Source organism: Gadus morhua, chromosome 23, assembly GCF_902167405.1.
Source record: "Gadus morhua chromosome 23, gadMor3.0, whole genome shotgun sequence".
Classification (NCBI taxonomy): domain Eukaryota; kingdom Metazoa; phylum Chordata; class Actinopteri; order Gadiformes; family Gadidae; genus Gadus; species Gadus morhua.
The window spans coordinates 21,898,116-21,923,196 of NC_044070.1; the positions used below are offsets into that span (position 1 = coordinate 21,898,116).

Genomic DNA, 25,081 nt, shown 5'->3' on the forward strand with positions numbered 1-25,081 from the left:
CAAAAACCCTCAACTAGTTTGGAGGTTTAGTCAAATATCCTATTCTTATTAGGCTATGCAGCTTAAATAATAACAAATTATTAGGCAATGCAAAATGTTTAATAGCCTAACTTTCAATAGATGGGAAAAAACATGAACGTCGCAATAGCGAGGCATAGTGTTACGAGTAGCGTATGTGTGTGTGTGACAATGGTAGTGTGCGTATCTGTGTGTGTGAGTGACGTCAGCGAGTGAGTGGACGAGCGAGGAGAGCGAGCGGTAGCGTGTATGTCTAGTGAAGAAGCGAACGAGTCCGGTAGAATAAAGTACCCATCCTGTCAATAATCGGTGGCCGCTTCATTCCGACCTATAAGCAGACCAACTGCCGGTCAAATCACACAAAACAATAGAGACAGGGATCACACAGGCAATTTTTTGGCCCACTCTGGATAAATGGCGTTCATATCGCACATGAGGACTTCGACGGCTGTGGAGAAATGAAATCATCCGTAGCCACGGAGAGCTGTCATCACAGAGAGGGTATCTGACCTCCCAAACTTACGGCATCGATAAGAGGGGGCGGTGTCAGCAGACTATTATTCAGACATATCATTAGCAAATTTCAATCCTACGTAGCCGGTATGGGTGTAAATGCTCATGGTGGTTTCTAACTCAGTTGAGTGCCGATCGACTCCCCAGCCCACCAGCGGATGACTCAAGAGACAAAACAGTGTTGGAACCTGATATTTAATCTCATACTCCCCTTCAACAGTACCCCTGTCAGCGATGACTGTAATCCACTCTCTCTACACACTAGTGAGTTTATCCATCGTCTCTCTGACACACACACACACATGCACACACACAAACAAACACAAACAGGGGGAATGTCTAATCTGTTGACTGCCGTTTGGAAGAACTTGTGAGACGTGTGTTTAGGGAGCGAGAGAGGGGGGGGGGGGGGGGAGAGAGAGAGAGTCCATGAGGAAGAAAAGATAGATTGTTCTCCACGTTACACGCTTCTGACACAGAGTCCTACTTGTTGATGTGAGTAAAATAAAAGTAAAATAAAAGTAGGTCTTAAAAAATACATACAGGTCAAACTACAAAGAACTAGAGAAACAACAACAAAAAAGGAAAACTTTGCATGGATGTCTCTTTTGTTAAGGTCTCAAAAAGAAAAGGAGAAACTAAGAACTTCCAGTACCGGTTGAAGCTGGTATCACGTCAACAAGACTTCCAGTTTTAATATTTCACAAACTCCACCTCACCTGGGGGCCCCATTATCGACGCCTTTCAGTCAAACTGGTTTCATTTTTAGAAGGAAAAAAAGGAAAGATTTGAGGTGTAAACGCCAGTGTGGGCATAAGGCAAGCCTGAGATGTTGATGGTGCGCCCCGAGTCCTCCCTTGGGCGTCGGAGGGTCCAGGTGCCACGTCTGTGCGTTGGGGAGCGTCGCTGGGTGGGGTGGGGTCTTCTCCGACTACCCGGGGACGCCCGTGGATTCGGGGGGGGGGGGGGGGATATGGTGGGTCGTGGGACAGCACGAGAGTTTCCATGTCGCCTTGCGAGTGTGTCCCAATTCCTAAGCACAACTTCTCCAGACAGTTTTACCTTGTGTTTCCATCGTATTCCCCGGTGCGTATCCTGGAACAACAGGCTCAGCAGGAGATGGGAGATCTAAGCCCGCAGACCTGGAAAAGAGAGAGTGGGAGAACCATGATATAAGCATTAGAAAAGGCAAATCGTGGAGCAATCCATTCTATGCAGTAATATTTATTTGCAGAAATTATTGTTTATTTCAGTGTGTGCGCCGTAAAGAAAGAACAGAACAAAGCATGGATGAGGTAGCCACGAGTGCAGTTGAGTGATACACGAGGAATTGGAAAAAAATTAAACGGGTTATTTCGATTTGGATGTTTACAGTTCTTATTCCTAGTGCACAGCACTTGAGCTGAACAGTGAAAAGGGTCCTGACGAGATTCAAAGATGTATGAGTGGCCTGCACAATCATACAAGTATGAGAGCAGCACAATGACATGTGCTTCAGAGCACCGGCGGCTGTGAGAAGAAAGTAGCAAGTTCTCTTTTTATCCTTTTTCAATGCCGATCTACTATGTGCGAGTACTTTTACAGTAACTTCACTCAGGAGGTCATGAGTAGGGTCGGGTATCGTTTGGGTTTTATCCGATATTGGTGCCTACTCGGTACTTTTCAAACGGATCCGGTGCTAAAACGGTTCTCCAACCGGTACTTAAAAAAACGAATCCGCACACACATTAAGCAGAAAGTCAGCGGACACTGAATTGAATGGCAACGGTGTTTGCTAGCCTACTTGATATGCAAGATTTACGGTTGGCATTCAATTACTCGATTTACCCGAAGAGGAAAGGCTGCTGCGAGTGCTGTGACTGATAAATATATTTTTATAAAATAAAAATAATTACAAATAATATTAATTACTCGCTGCAAGCAGGCAGGCACGCAGCTATGACCGGAGGGTTAGAAAGGGCGTATCACGCTTCTGCCTCCTCACACCGCGAGACAGGTTTGTGGCTTTGAGTGTCGCAATTTCGGTTTCGATACGCGTATCGTTACAGCCCTACTAGTCATGAGTCAAGGCGTCATTAGTCTTCTTAACTCATGACCTAAGAAACAACCAATGAGACCAATAACCAACAAGAAAAAGCAGCATCCTATAAATACAAAATAAATCCTACGGTTGGCTCCGCTTTCTCGTAGGCGCTGCCCTCCTTCTTCTGGGCGGAGTCGAGGCGGTTCTGCTCCGCCGCCGTGCCGTCAGCCTCGGGGCAGCTGCTCCGCGGCGGGCTGCACTCCTCGTGCTGGTGGGCCCGGTCCCGGCACTGCTTGGCCGGCTTCAGATCCCGCCGCAGCCGCTCCAGCTCCCGGGAAAACGCCTCGTCGCCCAACGACTCGCGGCCCGAGTCCGCCAGGCTGTCCCGGAAAACGATCTCGCCCACGGGGTCCTTCCTCAGCATCAAGTGGTAGCCGGGGGGCGGGCCGAGGGCCGGCGGCCGCAAAGGCAGTCCCGCACGCCGCTGACGCCCAGGTGCAGGATCTCCAGCGCCGTGAAGAGCAGGCACAGGGCGCTGACGCCGTACATGACCCGCAGGAAGATGGTCTTCTCGGTGGGCCGCGACACGAAGCAGACCACCGTGCGCGGGCAGGGCGGGCGCGTGCACACGTACGACGGCGCCACCTCCAGGCCGTACAGGAGGTATTGGCCGTACAGGAAGGCCCCCTCGAAGGTGGCGCGCGCCGTCAGCTGGAAGACGTACGCCTTCATGAGCCCGTCGCGCTCGATGCGCCGGCGCCCGTCGTGCTTGCGGCGCAGCTTTTCCGGCGCCTTGTCGCCGGTGTCCTTCTCCGGCTCGTTCTCCTCCAGGATCACGTGGTCCTCCTCGCAGTTGGCCTCCGCCTCCTGGTGGTCGCGGCCGGCGCCACGGCTCACTGACGGCAGGCGTTGCCGCGGACGCGGCCGGTACTCCGAGTCGTCCATGCGGGCGATCTTGTGCATGGCGAAGCCCAGGTAGAGGACGGTGGGCGTGGTGATCACGATCACCTGGAACACCCAGAAGCGAATGTGCGAGAGGGGTGCGAAGGCGTCGTAGCAGACGTTCTCGCAGCCGGGCTGCAGCGTGTTGCAGACGAAGCTGCTCTGCTCGTCTTCGTAGATGGACTCGCCGCCCAACGCCGTCAGCACGATGCGGAACACGATGAGCAGCGTGAGCCAGGTCTTGCCCACGAACGTCGAGTGGTTGGAGATTTCGTCGAGCAGACTCGTCAGGAAGTCCCAGCTCATGGTGACGCCGCGCCGCGGGGGAGGGGCCTCTCAGGAGCTGCGGCGAATTGGGAGGGCGAGAGAGAGTGACAAATTGACAAAATTATTCAAGAATAAATAATGGAGAGAGGGGCCGCACCTTCAACGACTGTCAATGATGCGTTCGAGACACGTGTTGCCGGAAACCCATTAAATAAGGCATGGCAAGTCAGTGTTTCCCACAGACCAAGGACCAATGTGTGGTGCGCGGGGGGGGGGGGGGGGGGCAACAGACAACTAAAGCTGGAGGTTTTTATTTCAATTACAAATAAACTCAAGACCTACCTGAACCAATATTTAAAGTTTTTAGGAAATATAAAATAAATAGTAACAATATACTACTAGGTACAACAAGGCAACTAACTAAAATAATGAAACTGCATTAGCCTAATGTACAAAGCTTGCATGCCCCATCAGAACACTTAAGTTACTACCGTAGGTAGTCGTGCAAAATACTAGACAATAACCTCACAAGCTAGGTGACTACCCTGCAAGCCAGGTGATAATGCTATGAGCTAGGTGATGGTGCAAGAATCTAGGCTATCATGCTACAAGCTATGTGATGGCACAAGAAGCTAGGCAATCATGCTCCAAGCGAGGTGATGACGCTACAAGTTACATGATACCGCTACCGGCAATGAAGCTACAAGATAGGCGATCAAACAAGTAGCCGGTACTAATCAACCAAACATTTAAAGCGTGTCCCAATTGTGAGTCATGCCCAAGCCTAGCCTTATTGGTTTAACTTCATTTGGATATTTTTGGAGACTAGAGTAGGACATGTTATATGTGACAATATGTGAGTGATGGAGGATTCTTTGTCCGCCTCCTGTCAAATAAGAATAAAATGCAATATTTATTTTTTTGTTTTTTTGGCAATGGGAAGGCTGGCATCCAAACAAACACTTCAGTCAACAGTAGAGGACCGACTGCAGAAATGTGTTTCCTGTTGATATTTGCCAACAATTTGTCAATTACGTTTTCTTCCGAAAGCTCAAATGCTAATGGATATCCTTCAGATTAGTCTTGTTTTCAAAGTCAACTGTAGCGTTTGTCATTGGACCAGTCAGGAGTTGTTTGGTGTTTGACAAAAGCAAACCACAGTGAATCCAAATAAAATGAGACACTTGTAGGAGCGCAAGCTGTTGTTATTGTGTCAACTTCACATGCGTTTTCAATTAGACAACGTGTTACAGCATGAACTAAAGTCACAATTTTTACCATAACCAAAAAACGTCACCGTCGGTGCTTCAACCCACATCGTCAAAACAGTTTGGCATTGCTTTGATTTCAAGAGGTGGGGCCCATTGTGTCAGACTACGGGTGAATTAGCGCCCGCCGCAGGTCGCCTGGAGTGGTGTGTCACGCGTCGGGAGTGTTAGTACATGTTTTTCTGTGGTCGTTATTCTCCAGTCAGCGAGGACTCTACTTGGGCTGCAACGGGCACTGCATAATCTCATGACAAACAGACCGCGGCTATCACATGGACCGCTAACGTGTAGCATAGCTCAGGAACACAGCTGGGAGCCCTGGGCCACGTTCATTAAAACATGTCGGCTCAGAGTGTGTTAGCCATGTGCGCTAACGAACTGAGACGTGAGGACTGAGTCACCATCCATATATATATATAATAGAGAGAGAGAGAGAGAGCGAGAGAGCAAGAGCGAGAGAGAAGTATAGGGATATTGGAAGACAGAGAGGTAGGGAAGAGGGGAAAGTGTCAATATCATCACTTGGGTAAGAAGAACATGATAAAAGATGAGACGGAGAGTTGGGGGGGGGTGATATAGTGGCTGATAGTAGTGAAACAGATAGTAGGAAATGAAAGAGAGAGGGAGTGGAGTAGGGAAAGAGCCCCACAACAGCACTTAGGAAAGAAAAAAGAAGCAAAACGAGAGATGGAGAGAGCAAGAGATATGAGAGTGAGAGGGAGAAGTAGAGTGAAAGAGAGAGAGAAGCATAGAGAGGATCGAGTCAAGGGAGGATGCTCGATACACCTGAGGGATACTGCGGGACAGGGTTTTGAGAGGAGAGAGACAGAGAGTCAGCTAGTGAGGGGCAGAGGGAAATAGTAATTTACCAACATCGAAAACAATGTATGCTCAGGCACGCACCCTCACACACACATCACACAAACACACATAGACATTCAACCCCCACCACCCAACGAAAAGAGACTAACCTCCCCATACCTACACACACATTCACCCAAATATATAGACATTGAACTTAATGACGAAAAAACACAGCACTCGAAAGTACCACACACACACACACACACACACACACACACACACACACACACCATACGCGTGTAGCCTGGCATGTCTGTCCTGGTCTCTGAGTGGAGGGTGGAGGGGCGGTTGGGTGGTGTGGCTGGGTGGGGGGGTGTCTAAATGCTCTCCAGCTCCCCAGCAGATGGAGGGATACAGCTGGTGCTCCCCTGTTGCCACGGCGCCGGGTGCCAGGGGCCCTGGATGCCGGGGCCCTAATGTATGCCTCCACACAAACACAATCCCCGCCGCCCATCGCCCTGACAGCGAGGACGAGATGGGATTTCAGCTCGTCCCCCCCCCCCCACCCCCACCCCCTCCTCCAACCCTGCATGCCCCCCAGAGAGGAGAGAGAGGATAAATGAGGGGAGAGTGAGCAAGGGAGGAGAGAAAAGCAAGAGGAGGAGAGGAGATAGGAGGGGAGAGGAGAGGGAAGTGAGGGGAGAAAGAGGAGGAGAGGGGAGAGGAGGGGAGAGAGGAGGGGAGGAGGGTCGGGGGAGAGGGAAGAGGGGAGAGGAGGGAGGGGAGAGGAGGGGAGAGAGGAGGGGAGAGAGGAGGGGAGAGAGGAGGGTAGGAGGGTCGGGGGAGAGGGAAGAGGGGAGAGGAGGGAGGGGAGAGGAGGGGAGAGAGGAGGGGAGAGAGGAGGGGAGAGGAGAGGGAAGTGAGGGGAGAAAGAGGAGGAGAGGGGAGAGGAGAGGGGAGAGGAGGGGAGAGAGGAGGGGAGAGAGGAGGGGAGAGAGGAGGGTAGGAGGGTCGGGGGAGAGGGAAGAGAGGAGGGGAGAGAGGAGGGGGAACGGGAAAGGAGGGTCGGGGGAGAGGGAAGAGGAGGGTAGGAGGAGAGCGAAGAGGAGGGTAGGAGGAGAGGGAAGAGGAGGGTAGGAGGAGAGGGAAGAGGAGGGTAGGAGGAGAGGGAAGAGGAGGGTAGGAGGAGAGGGAAGAGGAGGGTAGGAGGAGAGGGAAGAGGAGGGTAGGAGGAGAGGGAAGAGGAGGGTAGGAGGAGAGGGGAGAGGAGGGTAGGAGGAGAGGGGAGAGGAGGGTAGGAGGAGAGGGGAGAGGAGGGTCTCGGGTAAATTGGGAAATTCATTTCCCCTTTCTTATTTATTTAGTTGTGTCTGAAGTGTGTTCGCTGAAGGACCAGGCCTAGGGGTATTTCATCAGCCACCCCCTCCGCACGCACGCACGCACGCACGCACGCACGCACGCACGCACACACACACACACACACACACACACACACACACACACACACACACACACACACACACACACACACACACACACACACACACACACACACACACACACACACACACACACACGGTTTGTGAGTTGGTAAGGTGCCTGCAGCGGAGGAGGTCAAAAGCGAGACCTTGATGTTTCCAGTAAAGCGGGTGATCTAGGTGAGCTCTGAGACCCCCCCCCCCTCGGCCCTCCACCCCCTCCTGCAGGCTTAATGAGGCCAGCGGGGGGTGCCAGCCCCTGGCTGACTGAAGGCCTCTGCTAAGTGGGCAGCCGAGAGGCATCCCTCTGACGTGGACCTCCGTCAGGGGGCCAGCTGGTACATCCACCCTCTGACTGCCCCGCCCCCACCCACCACACTTATATCACCACCACTACATACCACCACACTTATATCACCACCACTACATACCACCACACTTATATCACCACCACCTCCACCCACCACACTTATGTCACCACCACCTCCACCACCACCCACTAGACTTTTATCACCACTACAACTACCTCCCAACACACTTATATCACCACCACCACCTCTACCTCTACCACACTTATCACCACCACCACCACCACCACCACCACCACCTCTACCACACTTATCAACACCACCACCACCACACTTATATCTACACCACCACCACCACCACCTCTACCACACTTATATCAACACCACCACCACCACCTCTACCACACTTATATCAACACCACCACCACCACCACTACCTCTACCACACTTATATCAACACCACCACCACCACCACTACCTCTACCACACTTATATCAACACCACCACCACCACTACCACACTTATACCAACACCAGTACCTCCCACCACGCTTAAATCATCACCACTACAGCCTACCAGTTTAAATCACCACTACTACCTCTACCACACTTACGTCCCCACCACTAACTCCCTCCAGTGTATATCACCAGCACTACCAGCTTACATCGATACCAGTGCCTCCCACCATGTTTTGAGCCAAACCAGAGGAGGGTCTGGGGGTAGGTGATGCAGAAGGGAGGGGGTTGGAGGTGGGACAGTTTGGTGGCCGCAGGTGATTTGGTTTCCAGGTGATTAAACCTTGCTCATTTCGATCAAGCCAGGGGTGTGAGGGGAGGGAGGGGGGGGCTACAGCAGCTGTGTCTCATCCCCCCCCCCCCCCCCCCCCCCCCCCGACAGAGGGCCGGCGTCCAATTGGTGCTAATCGGCTAATCGATGTGGTGAACGGCGAGCGGAGGTTGACGGTGATACGCGGCGACAGTATTAAAATGGTGGAGGGGAAACAACAGCTTGAACGGAGGGCTGACACCAGGCATTAGCGCTAACCGACAAAAACACCAACGGGGGGGGGGGGGCAGGGGGTGGAGCAGGGAGGGGTGCGGATAGCACCCGAGGTGCGTCCAAGGACTTTGACACGTTCCAGTGCGGTTGATTTAACATTGTAACTTTGACACAACTTGTAACTTATGAGTGAAGTCTGTGTTTGTAGGTTTTGAGGACTGGTGCTTTCGAAAATTCATCATTGTGTCCAGGTTTTGATGCCGTTCAATGGATTGTTTTTTTTTTTTTTGTTCTTTGTTGCAACTCCACATCACAGCTGAATTAGAGTGTTTAAATGTGCATTTACATTCAGGGCCTTTAGCAGAAGCTTTTATGCAAAGCGACTTAAAATGAATACATTTGGCAGAAGGAAGAGAAACTACAATATATCGCTGTCGGTACAGTAAGGATGTTCATAGAACCAAGTGCCAAGTACAAACAATCACTAGGTTTACCCATTCCCTGGATACAAGAAAGCGAGCTAGGATCAGCCCTCTAAGTCAGGTTGGACACAAGCGTCTTTTAGATGGCTGAACAATAATTGCTGTTGAATAACCAGTTGTGTTCAGCCCACTCGTCTTACAACCAAAACGAAACCACACGTCCAAATCCTAAAGCATTCACTCTTTAGGACGTCGGCCTCTCTAGCGTCGTGGGTTCATAGTCCAGGCTTGTTGTAAACTACAGTAGGAGCGGCCCGTGAATGTACTTCTATTATCACAGCCGGGGTCTTCCTTCCTCTCTCCCCCGCGCTGTAAACCCACTTTGAAGTCGACCGACGGGAAAGCCGCTCTTAAGCTGCTGTGATTTTACCGAGGCATGTTTGGATGAGAAATAGCTCTGAAGAAGAGGGTGCAGAGCCCTTTGAAGACCAGCAGGATCACAGATTGGGATTCAAACACAAATAAAAAAAAAACGTGCAACCTGTTATTTTCGCGGTTCCCTCTGTATTTTTCGTGTCCTCCCCACTCCGGACCCCTCTCCCTCTCCCTCTCTCTCTCTCTCTCTCTCTCTCTCTCTCTCTCTCTCTCTCTCTCTCTCTTTTAAGTTATCTAAAACATGTTGCTTCAAACTGCGCCATGCTGTCTGTTCGGCGCGGGTCAGTTTTGATGTATTTTTAAAAGGTTATAAATATCTCTCTTGCTGAATATTCCCTCAAACCCCCCCCCCCCCCCCCCCGCCTCATCCTCCTCTACGACAGGGAAGAGGGGATGTTTGTTTTATTTAGCGTTTGACCCGTGCTACACTGTGTGTGTGTGTGTGTGTGTGTGTGTGTGTGTGTGTGTGTGTGTGTGTGTGTGTGTGTGTGTGTGTTTGTCTCAAACCTGAGGCAGGTACTACCCTTTTCTTCCTCTATGATGATGAAATGGTGCAAATGTCCCAAGTGTGTGTGTGCGTAAATGTGTGGATGTATGTGTAAATGTGTGTGTGTGTGTGTGTGTGTGTGTGTGTGTGTGTGTGTGTGTGTGTGTGTGTGTGTGTGTGTGTGTGTGTGTGCCTGTGTGGGTGTGTGCATGCGTGAAAATGTGTGTGCTGTCAAAAAGTACTGAGAAAATCGAAGTTGATGGCTACAGTTGGGTCAGAGGGAAAAAAGTATTTCATAATGATTCAGGGGGGAGGCAGAACAAGGTGGACAGGAGAAGCCCCTGTGGCAAAAACACACTCTTCTTGGCCCAGACATCTCCACAGAGTTGCTCAGAAGCCAACACTCAGGCTATTTAGACCAGTCCGGGAGGCCCTGGATATAGTCAGAGAGAGAGAGAGAGAGAGAGAGAGAGAGAGAGAGAGAGAGAGAGAGAGAGAGAGAGAGAGAGAGAGAGAGAGAGAGAGACAGAGAGAGAGAGAAGGATGAAGAGGCAGAGAGAAAGAGAGAGAAAGCAGAGTGAAAAAAGAGTGAGAGAGGAAGCAAAGATAAAGGTAGAGAGAGAAAGCAGAGAGAAAGACAGAGAGTGAGGAAGAAAGAAAATAGAGAGAGAGAGAGAGAGAGAGAGAGCAAGAGCGAGCGAGAGCAAGAGCGAGAGAGAGAGAGAGAGGCCTTCGGATTCAAACAGGAATATTCAGCACTTTTGTCTTTTCCAATCCCTTTAAATCCTATCACAATTTTGAATAAACACAAGGCTTGTGTTCCTCCTTCTTGTTTGGATTATATTAAGACAATGCTTTTGTCGGTGGAAATGCCTCGATGATGGTGACATTTCCTGAGATATCTGTGATTTTAACAAATGTCTTTGTTGAAAGAATTTAATCTAATAGAAGTAGAGGGAATACACGCTCGGTTGAGTGTAGCCAATTACACAGATATTTTATAATTTGACCCCTCTGTGTCCTTAATTATAACCGGTATTTGTTTGTTTGAGAATGTGTTTGTGTGCTTCGAATGAGACAAATTATACAAAAACATTGTTTAAAGGTTAAATGCTAACACATCTTTAAAGTTGTTTATTATCTTAATCTTTAATCGTTTTTCTAGAGTTTAATATTTAAAATGGGCTTTACAAAGACTAATGGCTGTTTACTCGCGGATGGTGTGATGGAATTATGATATCTATAACGTAACTTAATCATTAAAAATGGTAACCCTTCCCCGCTACAATTAGAGCCAACTACCCTCTATAAAAGACGTTAAAATACCTTACTGGGCTTTAGAGAATAAACTGAATATGTAGTCACAGCAGTTAGTTATTTACAATATTCCCTTTGCTTTTACTGTGTAGTATTGTGTAGCTTTTACCCATGGGTGTTTATGTGTGTAGTATGCAGTGTGTAGTTTTGACCCCCAGAGCTCCAAATGATGATGTCACTCAGCGAATAAGGTCAAGCTTTCATAAGAAGAGCACTCTATATTTGTTACGATGCGTCAAAGGTCAGGCTGTCTAAAACCACACTCGGAAAAAGCCAAGCCAAATAACAACGGCTACGAGGACTCTCAGCAGCCACTTAAGGGCAAATGTTAAACTAATATAAAAAAATATCATAATAGATGACCTCTTTAGTATCACTATTCTTCTTCATTCTTCAGAAATCCAACTTTTTCCGGTTTTTATTTTTGCCTTAAAATGAATGTTACGAAGCCAAAATGAATGGTTATTCAATATTTTCACTTCTCGCCATCGCTGCAAGGAGAAAGTGTCGCTTCTTAAGATTCACACTGGGATTTGGCCTTGTCCTTCCACCAGACTTGGTATGGAGTACATGTAAAGCTGGAGTTCTCTCACCCTATAGAAAACCATAAATATTCTAAAGTCATGCATTTGTAAGTTGTGCACAAAATAAACTGCAAATAAGTGGCTACAATTGTTGCTGAGGGTTTCCACTGCGAGGAGAATGATACTGGGGTTTGACTTTCTGATATCTGTGGCCCACCTGGGGGCCCCTTTTAGGATGACACCCCTCCCACCGCCTGCTCCTTAATGACACGTCTGTGGACCCACTTTGGAAACAGAGTAAATATACTGAGTCATGATTCATTGGAAAACAAAACACCAGTTTCATTGGGAGTCTTCCAACCCCACTCGACACCAAGCAAGGTTTTGCCCTAGATAAAGAAAGCTCAGAACAGTTTGCATCAAAGTCCTCCCGCTTGCATGTGTAGCCTCCGGACAAAATGTTAGTTTTTAGGAATATATTAAAAGGGCTTTACTTACCTACTGAATAAGAACATGAAAATAAAACAACTCATCTCCCAAGTAAATTATCTGTCGCAAACCACAACATCATCACAACAGCAGACTAACCAGTCCCTTATGACGAGCGATCGCTTAATCACAGAACCATAAATCATATTCATTTGCAGTATCTCTCCGTCCTCCTATGCACTGTGCAGTAGGTTATAAAAAGCCATTATCCTGGTGTGATGATGCATTGTTTATTTCACCTGCTCTGGAGGGATGGGCGAAAAACATACTTAGCTTAGCAGAGTGCTAGAGAGAGACAATAATACAATTCGGAAAATAGCGCTGAATATATAACAAGTGAAATGCTGACTTGTAGTGTGTGGGATCACGCGGCGCGTTGTGCGAGGTGTAGTTATTTAGCGTTTATTCAACCTCTCCCTTTTCATCTGCTTCTCTGCCACTCCTGCGAAACTCAATCCTGCTAAAGAGACGCTTGGGCACCCAAACGCAGAATAAAGCGAGGAATGTAATCTGGTACCAAGTCTCCTTCAAGTTTTTCTGTGTAAGTGTGACTACTCTTTCCCTCACTCTATTCCTTCTCCCTATACCACCCAGTCTCTCTACCTCCCCATCTCTCTCCCTCCCTCTCTCCCTACCAGCCCCTCTCCCACCCTCTCTCTACTTCAACCCCCTTTCCCTCACTACATCTCTTGCTACAAGCACTCTCCCCCCTCTCTATACCACTACATCTCTCTCCCTCCCTCTCTACCTACCACCTCCTTTCCCTCCCTCTCTCTACCTCCCTCTGCCTCAATACATCTCTCGTTAGAACACTCTCCCCCCCTTTTAACCACCCCCTCCCTCCCTCCCTCCCTCGCTCTCCCAGACTACATATCTTGCTACAAAACACTGTACCTCCCTCTCTACCACCCTTGCTCTCTCTCCCACTCCCTCCCTTTCTCCCTACCTCCCTCTCTCTCTCCCCTCCCTAACTCACTACACCTCTCGCCACAACACCTCTCACCCTCCTCTCCCTCCCCCCCACTCCGATGCCGACCGTGCTTGACAGCCTCCATTTTTCATAATTCTGGAGTTTGATTACGACTACGTCCATGATTGATGGAGCAACCACCGGTTGACTCCCGCGCGCGGTGTGGGGGTCTTGAGGTGGGCGCCCACAGCCTTGACCCGCCGTGGGAGGGGGGGCTGCGCCTGGGGCAAAATCCACGGTCTCAACGATCTTCCCTGCGGCGGCGGCAAAGCTACAACCGCATAGGAGCAACAATGCAGGCAAAAAATAAAGGTCTTCCTTAACGGCGTGTTTTCAATAAAAAAAACAACACTATTCCCTCTCCTATGGGTGATATGTTTCTATCAGTGTAAAAGGTCTGACTTTAGAGCCGCACTAAAACATTTAGTCCCGCGGAGCTTGTTGGGGAGGAAAGCGGGGTATTAATCATACACAGTTATAAGGACGCTCTTCGATAGCGGCGTGAGGTTATCAATGAGGATTTGGAGGCACAGGGAAGGGCAACATTCATCACCAGCAAGAAGCTGCCCGTATCATTTACAGTTGACGCTAGGAGATAAGCTACGTGCTATAAAATTGTCACAGCGTCGCGTCCACCGACGCGGTGCGGAGAGCCCCTGCGGGCAACGCGCAGGCCGGACGCGCAGTGTCAATAGCACTCAGTCACCGCAACAATCCCTATCACCTCGCCTGGTTCCCGTTCCCACCTTATCAAAAATAATTATCTTTATTCTCGGGGCCCTCTTACGCCTATTTTTTTATTCGCCCCTCTATAAAGTGTTATCGCGTGTTGACTGGAGCACGGGATTTATGTAGTTTATCGGCCCTGCTAACATGCAACCCAATATGGTTTATTTCTCAATCTCTTCACGGCTGTCTGGTCACCGGCTCTGTTATCGAGACCTCCAGCTCCCCGTAAAGAGAGAACACACACGCATGCACGTTAACACACACACACACAGACACACAGACACACACACACACACCCTTGATGAGCTCAGTCACTGATTACGTACCCAAATAATTAACCCACCATTTTATACATTATTAACTGTTACAAAGGTTTTAGGAGTCTTCGTTCAAGTCCCTTTGGAGTTCACCACTGATTCATTGTATAAGCCACCAGGAGCTTATTCTGCCATGGTTCTTTGTACAAAATGGACGAAAGCAAATCAGACGACTCAAACCAGAGATCACTTTTGTAGCCCATTAGCTTCCAACTCCAGCTTACAACTTCCATCTCTGTTGTTGTACTATCTCAATGATCCAAATCAATCAGACGGACCAGCAGTTTGTCTGGTGGCTTAGGCGTTCTGACCTAAAGGTGCCAACCGTAAAGTCCTAAGCCTAGCCTAAACCTTCCTTAAGCAAGAAACCTAACCCCCTAATCCTGGCTCAAGCGGTCCTAATACGTTATAGCCGAACTTCAGGTCGGCACAGAGTCTGGGCCTCGAACCAGGACCGGAGGGGATGAACTTACACCTTGTTACCTGTTTATAACCAGGAAATTCTACCACAGTAAACTCGTATGCAAGCGTGGAGGAAACTTTCAGAAGAGAATTTTAATGAGTCTACTTCTACTGTGACCAGTCTGCACGAGGTTGATTTAAAATCTTTACAGGCCCTTTCGATTCACAGTTCACCACTGCAGGAGAATTTTTCTTTGCCCTTTACATGCTTAAAGATCCCTGCCACAGCGACATGATTCGTCAAAACAAATTCCAAGCAAAGAAACTCAAAGACCCCATGGTCCCTGATATGAGTACGCCTGCCACCAGGGTTTAGATACTAATCTAATGTAGGATTTAGATATTAATCTAAAGCCTGGTTTCTGAAATGTCTCATCCCCCTACCTGCTACTTAGTATCACTATAAGTCACTCGGTATCTGCTAAATAACTAAATAACCGGGTATGAAACTGAACTGCGTCTGATGGATGAACACTGACACTTTTGTGAGACATTATACCAGACATAATATTTTTCAACACATGTCATTCGAAGAAACGGAGGAAAATACTTTGTAAATTATCTTTATACTAATTAATATCAACAAAAAATTATTTCCTGTTCAACTGCTTTATTTGAACCCTTTCTTGATGACATTTAGACATTGTTTTGTAAGTTGCCTGATCAGACCGAAGTACATCACTTCACATTACTGCACTCAGTTTGAACACTTTTCGCTCTGAGCTGATTTCAGGAGGCAGGTAAGTCCTCCCTGACACATCAATTGTGGAGATGGGTAGGTACCCAATCCGACACTAGTACCCATACCATACCTGTGATTCAATACCAATAGCAAAGATTTGAACATATTTTTACAATATCTTAGTTTAAAAAAGAAATTGATAGACACCCAGTTTGACAGCACTGTTGACCATTGTAATCTTCTGCAGGTTTATTGTTTACTTTTCCAACATATTGTCTGGCGGTCCACCACAATCCATTGTAGCCGCCACTAACATAGTCCACCCCTGAATATATGGGGTGCATAGCAGAGAAGTGGATTGAGGCTTCTCTCAAGCCCAGTTTTTGATTCTATACCTTCCTAAACACCATACCAACAGTTTGCACTATTGTGTTGGATGATTTGAGTGAAAAAAAAAAGAAAGTCCTCCTGGCCTTTACCTGAAGGACTGCGATATCATTCTGAGGTTCGGATCGAGCAGATGAAGAATCCTCTAATCAATAAACACCTTCTCAGACTCCAGGTTCTCTCTCCTCGTTCCCTGTTCGACCAAAAGCCCCAAACACGACGGGGTGGATATAGCAACCGTTAGGTGACGTATCCGTATCCTCTCCCGCCTGACAAAGAGCTGTCCGTGAAGCGTGCCTCTGCTATTGTGGAGTGCAGGCTGCGGTTATAGTGCAATAATACAGTCATCACTCATGGTGTCACTGACCGCCACGTGTTCGCACATTAGCCCGCCGTGCCCGACACTGATGTATTCCTCTCGCCGTCGCCACGACGACTCGCGGTCCCTCGAAAAAGCAACAACCAAAAAACCCCCTGACATATTCAGTTGGTCGCTGCAGAACTCTCACGCCCGACACTACAGGGCTGGGTGTTGTTTCACGTACCTAGCATCTTCCCTATTCTTTTGACTCCCAGACTTGACTCCTGTAGTCCCCAACACCCCCACGTTTGAATTTATTCAGCCTTCCCTTTGATTTTCTCTTCATCGTGGGGAAGCACAGTCTCAATTTCCCCTGACCCAGTTGAAATGTCATGCTGAAGGGCTGAAAACGCCACAGCCTTGCATACATCACTTTGTTGCATCTCCTACCGATCCAATAGCCTATAGAGCATAGCCTGTAGCATCGGGGCCTTTTTAGTGTGACGGGCCCATCCCTATACCCATCTAGAAGGTGTAAGGATCTCTGTAAATAACGTTTGACATACGCAAAAAATAAAACAGTAAATCTGCCTGGAGAACTGCTGGCTGGGCTTGTTTGACCTTTGGCAAGAGGCAACTTGACGCAAACAAACAGTTCCCCTTGACACAAGGACGTAATTTAATTTGGAGCCGCCGAGAGAAGAGAGAGGCGAGAGAGCTACTGAGTCAGAGAAAGGAGCTGAGGCAAGGCCTTTCACTGCACGGTCTTCTGGGGGAAATGAGGGAGCCTGGGCCAACTCACACCCACGTGAAGTGCGGCGCGTTCAGCCTGAGGAGGAATCGATGGCGGCAGACTTGTACAGGCTAAGCATAATTGGACCTAAACTCCAGACTACTGTGCAAGCTGCTCCTTGGAAGTTTTCTAAATACCACTGGAGACTATCAATCTCCAGGGAGGCGAGAGGGACGAGGACCTGACCTGTGTGTACTCTGACGCTCCTTCTTTATAGGTAGAGACATTTTGTTCGTTTTTTGCCCTGGGTTCCGGTTTATTATTTGATGCATTTGTTTTAACTGATGCAGGCCGGTTCTTTCGGCACAAGAAAACACATTTCATCATAGCGACTGTTAGACCTTTCAGCGCATCTATCTCTGTCCGTCAATCTATCCAGCTGTCTGACTATCTATCCGTCTTTATCCAACATTCTGTCCATCTTTGTCCATCTCTCGCTCTCCATCCATCTTTTCCATCCATCTCTATTCACTGTGTCAGTCTTTCCGTCCATCCGATTCAACTATAAATCCAACTCGCAGCTCGAACAAATACAACAGTACAGAGCGTACGGTTTCCAAGTACCTCTGCTGTGTCTTCTTCTATTATTACTCCTTCGTATTAATTGTTTACCTCGTAATGGCTCGGCGCCGCCAGATGGCTCGACAAGAAGGCCCTACGATTGGCCGAATCGCAGACGTTGATGCACTGCCTCCACGTTCATTACTAATTGCCATCAACCGTCATTCGTCGGTTGCCAAATTAAATATTGATGAACATTCCCCCTACCCCCCCTCCCAACACCCCCCCCTCCCCGCCCTGAATCACTATAATGAACACTAGTCTATAATTAATCGTACCCCGGCAGCACACAGTAGACAACTCCTGTGATCAGAGAATCGTTTGTTTTCACAATTACGCTCCTATTGTTCCCTCCGAAGAAAAATAAGCTTTGAGGGAATGTAACCTCCCATCACTGCACAGTCAGATATGTACAATGTATAGATGTGTATGTGTATGTATAGTACTATGGATATGGACCATATTTGTAGATATGGACAACACATGCACTGGAATGTACAGTATAAATCTGTGTATGTACGTTTTTATACATAGTGAGTTCACTAAGGAGCAGGTAGGTGTTAGCATCTGAGCTCTAGGAATGCATACAGGTAAATGGAGGAATTAACCAATTAGGGCATTAGCTCAGGTAGATATAGGAATAAAGGTTGTCTGGTAGCCGGCGGAGGCTGGTTCAATCCCGGGCCATGTGTTGAAGTTTGCCTTACAGCTGACCCTAACAAGCTGGCTGTTCCCTAGCATGGTTGACACCGCCCGTCAGTGTATGAACGTGTAGGTGAATGAAAAGGTTAAAAAGGCGCCACATAAACCTAGTCCGTTTACCATTACCTTTAGGCTGGCAGTCAAACACACCCTAACCACCCCACCATCCGTTCCACCTGTTCCACAGTGTATCCCTGCTAAGGGTCAGTGGCTCTGGGCCTATCGCGTATGAGAGAGTGGTGCACTCCCCAATATAATCTCCAGAGCGATAATAAAGTGCTATGAGTGTTTTCGGCTCGGCCCAAGAGGACGGCACAGACAAGGAGGAGGCATGGAAACACAGAGTCAGTCACGAGGTATCCGAGAGAGTGCCAAGCCCCCTTGAATTGATCAATGAATGATCAATTATTGTACTATGCGCACTCCCTGTGTGCACTGTAATTATTTACATACACACACCCAGCGGGCAATCAGACGCACTGATGCGGGCGTCATCAATTATTTTGTTTTGCATCGTCGTACTCTCGTTTGGTGCATTCATTATTCACTGCAGGTTCCACCGCCACACCTACACCACAGTGAGGATGATGATGATGACGATGATGATGACGATGACTGCGCGTAAATGATTAACATCGGAGAGGAGGGGGGGAATAAAACAACAGGGCACCTGTCGTCTTTTTTGTAAGAAGACAAAGCTTCAAAGAACGAGAGGGAGGGAGGGGTGGGGTGAGGGAGGGAGTGAGGGAGGGGTGGAGTGAGGGAGGGAGTGAGGGGTGGAGTGAGGGAGGGAGTGAGGGAGGGGTGGAGTGAGGGAGGGAGTGAGGGAGGGGTGGAGTGAGGGAGGGAGGGGTGGAGTGAGGGAGGGAGGGGTGGAGTGAGGGAGGGAGGGGTGGAGTGAGGGAGGGGTGGAGTGAGGGAGGGAGGGGTGGAGTGAGGGAGGGAGGGGTGGAGTGAGGGAGGGAGTGAGGGAGGGGTGGAGTGAGGGAGGGAGGGGTGGAGTGAGGGAGGGAGTGAGGGAGGGAGTGAGGGAGGGGTGGAGTGAGGGAGGGAGGGGTGGAGTGAGGGAGGGAGTGAGGGAGGGAGTGAGGGAGGGAGTGAGGGGCGGAGTGAGGGAGGGAGTGAGGGAGGGGTGGAGTGAGGGAGGGAGGGGTGGAGTGAGGGAGTGAGTGAGGGAGGGAGTGAGGGAGGGGTGGAGTGAGGGTGGGAGTGAGTGAGGGAGGGAGTGAGAGGTGGAGTGAGGGAGGGAGTGAGGGGCGGAGTGAGGGAGGGAGAAAGGGAGGGAAGGAATGAGGGAGTAATGGGGGGAGAGAGGGATTGAGTGAGGGGTGGAGTGAGGGAGGGAGTGAGGAGGGAGGGAGGGAGTGAGGGTTGTAGTGAAGGAGGGAGTGAGGAGGGAGGGAGGGTTTCTTCAAGAACAAGAGTGACGACATCTGACCGGTGCCTGTGAGTGTGACGCTCTCATCTTTAGTCTCACAATATACTGTTCGCTAATGAGTGGGTCCTGATGGAGCCTGACTACAACACTCCCACACAGACGCACACACACGCACAGACATACACACTCACACATGCCCACACATGTACCGACACACACACACATGCAAGCACACATGCACACACACGTAGACAAGTACACTAACACACAAAAGTATACAAACACATACACACACACTTAACACATTGAACACCGTGTTAGAACTAGCGATGTTAAGACCTTCATTGCTGGACGCTGCAGCTGCCATCTCCAGTTTTCTGTTTTACGTTCAGGAAAGCTTTTATTTCCAACCCAATAAGCATCTTCCGACTGCCAGATATGTTTATTATATTGGTTATACATTCAGTTCCTTCTTCTCACCCTCCACCCCCTGAGTATACCACGGCGGTGTTGGCTGAAGCACTGCTTTTGTTCTCCACGAAATGACCCCATGCCAGGCGAATCAAAAACCAGCACTGCAGGCTTCTATTACCACTCGTCTACAAAGCCTGCCTTTTTATGTTTTCCTCGCTTTGCTAAGCCTTGTTCGCGTTGCGTCGTGAACCCTGATGGGGCTCTGGTCGCAACGAAAACACACAAAGGCACGTCTTACACTGCTTCTGTGGACCAGCGGGGGGCCGACGCAGTCTGGTAGGCCCCCAGTATCCAGGATGATGGGATCTGCAATGCCACCTTACTAAACCCCAGAGAGACTAAAACACAGAACCAGGACTCTTGTTGCTGCTGCTGCTGCTATCATTGTACTGTTTCTATACATTTCATAATGATAGATATACATATATTATACAGCTTAAGCAAACATCTAATCAGGAAGACCCCATTCCCCTTCTATTTCCCATCAGTTTATGTCTTTGTGGGAATTCTTAATTCCCACACTATCATCCCAGGTCCCTCCCCTTCATCTCTCAACCCATCAGGACCTCATGCAATTAGCAGCCGTTCAATGGCGCACCGATGCAGTGTATATATACACACACACATTTCTCATTCATTCTCATCTCTGCTGTTTTCATGGGGAGTCGTTAGAGATGATAGCAAGCGACAAACAGGCGTTCAGCTATTAACGGTAATCGCTGTGAACATGTCAGATTCTAACCCTTCTCTTCGAGGTGCCACACCCGTTGGACAACACCTAAGCAGCTGCCACTTCCTCTGTTCCGAGGCGCATGGACCACCGTGTCACCACACGCCAACGCTATTGTAGCTATGAACCCCACTCATCGCCAGGGGTCCAGCCATCACAACCCAAAGCACTGAGCTCCGATCATCGTCAAACCCCAAAGCCTCACTCAAGATTCAAGAACACTTTATTTGTCCTGAGGGAAATTCATCCTGGGCATACCGTGATTATGCAGAGGAAACCTGCTCCGTCAGCGTCTGAGAAAGCTCTTAGGTTCTAGTGCGCTATTCCTAGCGCAATAAGTTTGCTCAATTTGCACAATTCTTTGCACATACCTGTAAATGTATTTGAATCTGATGACTAGATAGATTTTTTACTTATATTAGCATGTGTCTATCTCTTTGTTGTGTGTCCTTGTGTATCTTGTGCTTTTTATGTGTACCTGACTGCAAGAGAAGTTTCCCTTTTTGGACAATAAAGTTGACTGAACAGAACTGAGCTACTTCTGTGCAGCCTCAGCCGACAACAACGCTCTCACCGCCGTGGTGGTTCCCTTCAGCCCGAAGCTGGAGACGCAGAGAACCCTCCCAACCCATCCAACCCACCCGTCACGTCGCACAGCCGTCGTCATTGTTAATGCATTTGAGTAATTAGCGCACTGAAGCCCCACATACAGGCAAAACGCACTGATGATGTGTGATAGGTTTAGTTTCGATTCACTAGGCCGCACTCTGGACCCATCGAAGTAGGACTTACGTTTATTTCTGGGGGGAATCTCATCTGGAGATCACGAGATGGCGTCCTTCAGGGCTAAGGAGTTCCATCAGCCGGCCCCTCCAGCGTCTGGACTCCATCAGGGGGATCTCATCTACCGGCAGAGTCTGTGGATCCACCGTCCCATTAACAACCATTTGATGGTGTTTTCCTGGATAAAAAGCACCGCAATGTTAACACTTCCCAATCGGTTTCGATGAGTCGTTTCTACTTTGGGGTTTATGATCTATGAGGAGCAAAATAAATGAATAATAAAAGGTCGAGAAATTTAACTATAATGGTGATTTTTAACCAGAAAAACTCCCTCGTTTTCTTGTACATGTTTAGAGTCGAGTCTCGTCCTCTCCTCTCTACAGCTGTGACAATGACGTAGAGGGTCAACAACGGGTCGAAGCAGACAATCAGCCTCTACCTATATGTGCCTATGGTCTCCCCATGGGCCTTTCTCAAGTTGCCTCTTTTCTGTACATTCACTCGTCTCCTTGTGAAACGTCACGTTTTGCGTAACAAAGTACTGTCCCAATATACAATTTCTCATCTCGCAATATGTGAATAATGGTGAGAGTGCCTGCGGGACTAGCTAGTTAGCTAGCTAGATAGCGTGACTAGCCAGCTAGCCAGTCCTAATCACAGACTCCTCTCGCCTCACAGACCAATGCAGCTGACAATGTAGAGGGCGGACGTCAATGTCGGAGGAGAAGCAGGCTAACAACTGTCAATTTCAAATAAACACTCAAAAGAAGCAGTACTATGAAAGGGGACTGTTAAAAATTACATTACACTTTAGTACAGTTGAGGAGCATTCAGCACAGCTTCAAATGTCTTGGGCGATAAAGCCAGGCTTTTATTTTGGAGGACTGCGGGCGGCCTCCAAGCTGAGGGCACTACCAGCAGGAACGAACGCCTCGTTCCGTGAACAGCGCTCCGTTTGTTCGTGAACTCGCAAGCTCATTCTTCAAAGAACAACAGGCCAGAATTCCGCTCCGTGCGTTCTCGGTATCGAGAAACGCCCCGTTCTCGCCTGCCGCGTCTCAAGTGATAAAAATATCTTCCCTGTGACACCGTTTGCTTTGTGATTGGGCGGTTGATTGCAGCTGGTTTGGCTCAGCTGTCCGTCATGATACTGATTACCCGTTGCTACGCCCAAGTATGGCCTGGTTCCTGTGGGGGCCGCTGTCCATTACCCTGATCTATTCTATCAGAATATAGTTTTAGACTTTTGAATCAAAGGGGACATCGAGAGATTTAAGACGCACCTCTTTAGGGAGCAGTTAGAGGGATATCGGGTGATGTTCATATTTGTGACCAATTGCAAAAAAATAAAATAGAACATAGAACATACATAGAGCTATAACATAGAATTGTAACTAGGCTGGGGACCTTGGGGATTGGACCCAGGAGGACATTCTCCCTGGGAGTTCAACACGCTAACCACCAGACTAGAGAGTCAGTCTGTGACGCCGTTAAACAAATCCTTTACGGAGGGGGATAGAGAGCGACTACCACTGCACAATGACATAAATCATCAGCCGTGATGGTGATGGCGGGGGAAGAACGCTCGTCCGTTCCTGATTGCAAAGATTCCCACCACTTTGTGTCCACTGCAGAGCTGCGGTTTGTTGTTTACTGGGAAAAGAATAAAATAATAAACAGATGACGAGGGTTGAAGAGGGACACGGTGCCGTATTAGAATGCAAAGTGGCGTATCGCAGCTACGGAATTAGCATGCCGTTATCCACAGACATCAATAGCAAGGCAGAGCGCAACGGAGAGGAGGGGTACCACTAGAGAGAGAGAGGTGGAGGGAGAGATGGAGAGAGAGAGGCATGGAGGAAGGGACGAGAGACAGAGAGATGTGGAGGGAGGGACGAGAGAGAGAGAGGTGGAGGATGAGAGAGAGAGAGAGAGAGGGGGGCTGACGGAGACACAGAGAGAGTGGAGGTGGAGCGATAGATAGGTAGAGAAGGGGGCAGAGGGAGGGACAGAGAGAGGGGCAGGAAGGGAGGGACGAGACAGAGAGGAGGAGGGAGAGACGTTTAGACATAAAGTTCCAGAAGGAGGGAAAGGGATGGAAGGGAGGGGGGAAGAGTGGGAGGTGGCGGGAGAGATGGTTTGAGATGTACCACCAGATAGGGAGTCATAGGGATAGGGGGGAGGGAGACACGAAAGAGAGAGAGCAGTGGAGGGAGGGAGGGAGGGAGGGAGGGAGGTGGCGGGAGAGATGGTTAGAGATGTACCACCAGATAGGGAGTCATAGGGATAGGGGGGAGGGAGACACGAAAGAGAGAGAGCAGTGGAGGGAGGGAGGGAGGGAGGGAGGGAGGGAGGGAGGGAGGGAGGTGGCGGGAGAGATGGTTAGAGATGTACCACCAGATAGGGAGTCATAGGGATAGGGGGGAGGGAGACACGAAAGAGAGAGAGCAGTGGAGGGAGGGAGGGAGGGAGGGAGGGAGGGAGGGAGGGAGGGAGGGAGGGAGGGAGGGAGGTGGCGGGAGAGATGGTTAGAGATGTACCACCAGATAGGGAGTCATAGGGATAGGGGGGAGGGAGACACGAAAGAGAGAGAGCAGTGGAGGGAGGGAGGGAGGGAGGGAGGGAGGGAGGGAGGGAAAGATGGAAATCTAGCACCAGAAAGAGGGGTGGAGGGAGAGAGAGAGGTAGAGATACAGAGGGACAAAGAGAGAGAGGATAGATTGATTGAGCTATATCAAAAGAGTGACGGATATGGAGAGAGATAGTACCAGTGTTTCCGCTTCATGCATCCAAGAGTGGCAAACCACGGCCGCTGTATTATAAGTGCCACTGCAATCAGCAATGCAGCGATGCATTACTCCTCATCCTTTTAGAATGGCAGACAATGTTGGACACCCTGAATTCTATTAGCTTTATTTTTAGACATCTGTATCGGTGTCCTTTACTGCACCACACTCCATTTATACATCGCCAAATTGCTAATGGAGGAATTTGGTGGGAAAAGTGATTTAATTAGGAAGTTGGCTTGATAGTTGACAGCAGAACAGAAGCACCAGTGAAACCCAGACTATGGGATGGCAACGAAGTGAGAATGAAAACTGTATTTGCACTTACATTATTGCCAAGAAAAATATGGCTCGTGCACATAGCGCTCGCATGCTTTTCCTTGTCATGTTGTACTGTTATACCATTTCTGTTGGAATGCTTGGACCTCACCCCAACAGGAATCACGGATCACACTAAAACCTCCCTGCGCACACCGTGCACGTGCACATCGGTATTGTGCACTTGCACATCAGCATTGGGCACGCACACACATCAGCGCCATGCGTGCCCCCATCTCGTAGTTCACACGTACATCATTGCCATGCATTTGCACATCAGCACCGCACACGCCCACATCACAACCGTGCACATCAGTGCTGTGCACGCCGACATCAGCGCCGTGCAGGGCCACATGTGCACCGTGCACGGCCACATGTTCACCGTGCACGCCCAGAATAGCGTCGTACACGCCC

General features: G+C 49.1%; 1 pseudogene; it reads right to left on the bottom strand.

Annotated features, from left to right (window-relative positions):
* Positions 1–1,640: 1,640 nt before the first annotated feature.
* The window catches only part of LOC115537191 (gap junction gamma-1 protein-like), a 96,970-nt pseudogene continuing 73,529 nt past the window's right edge, over positions 1,641–25,081 (bottom strand).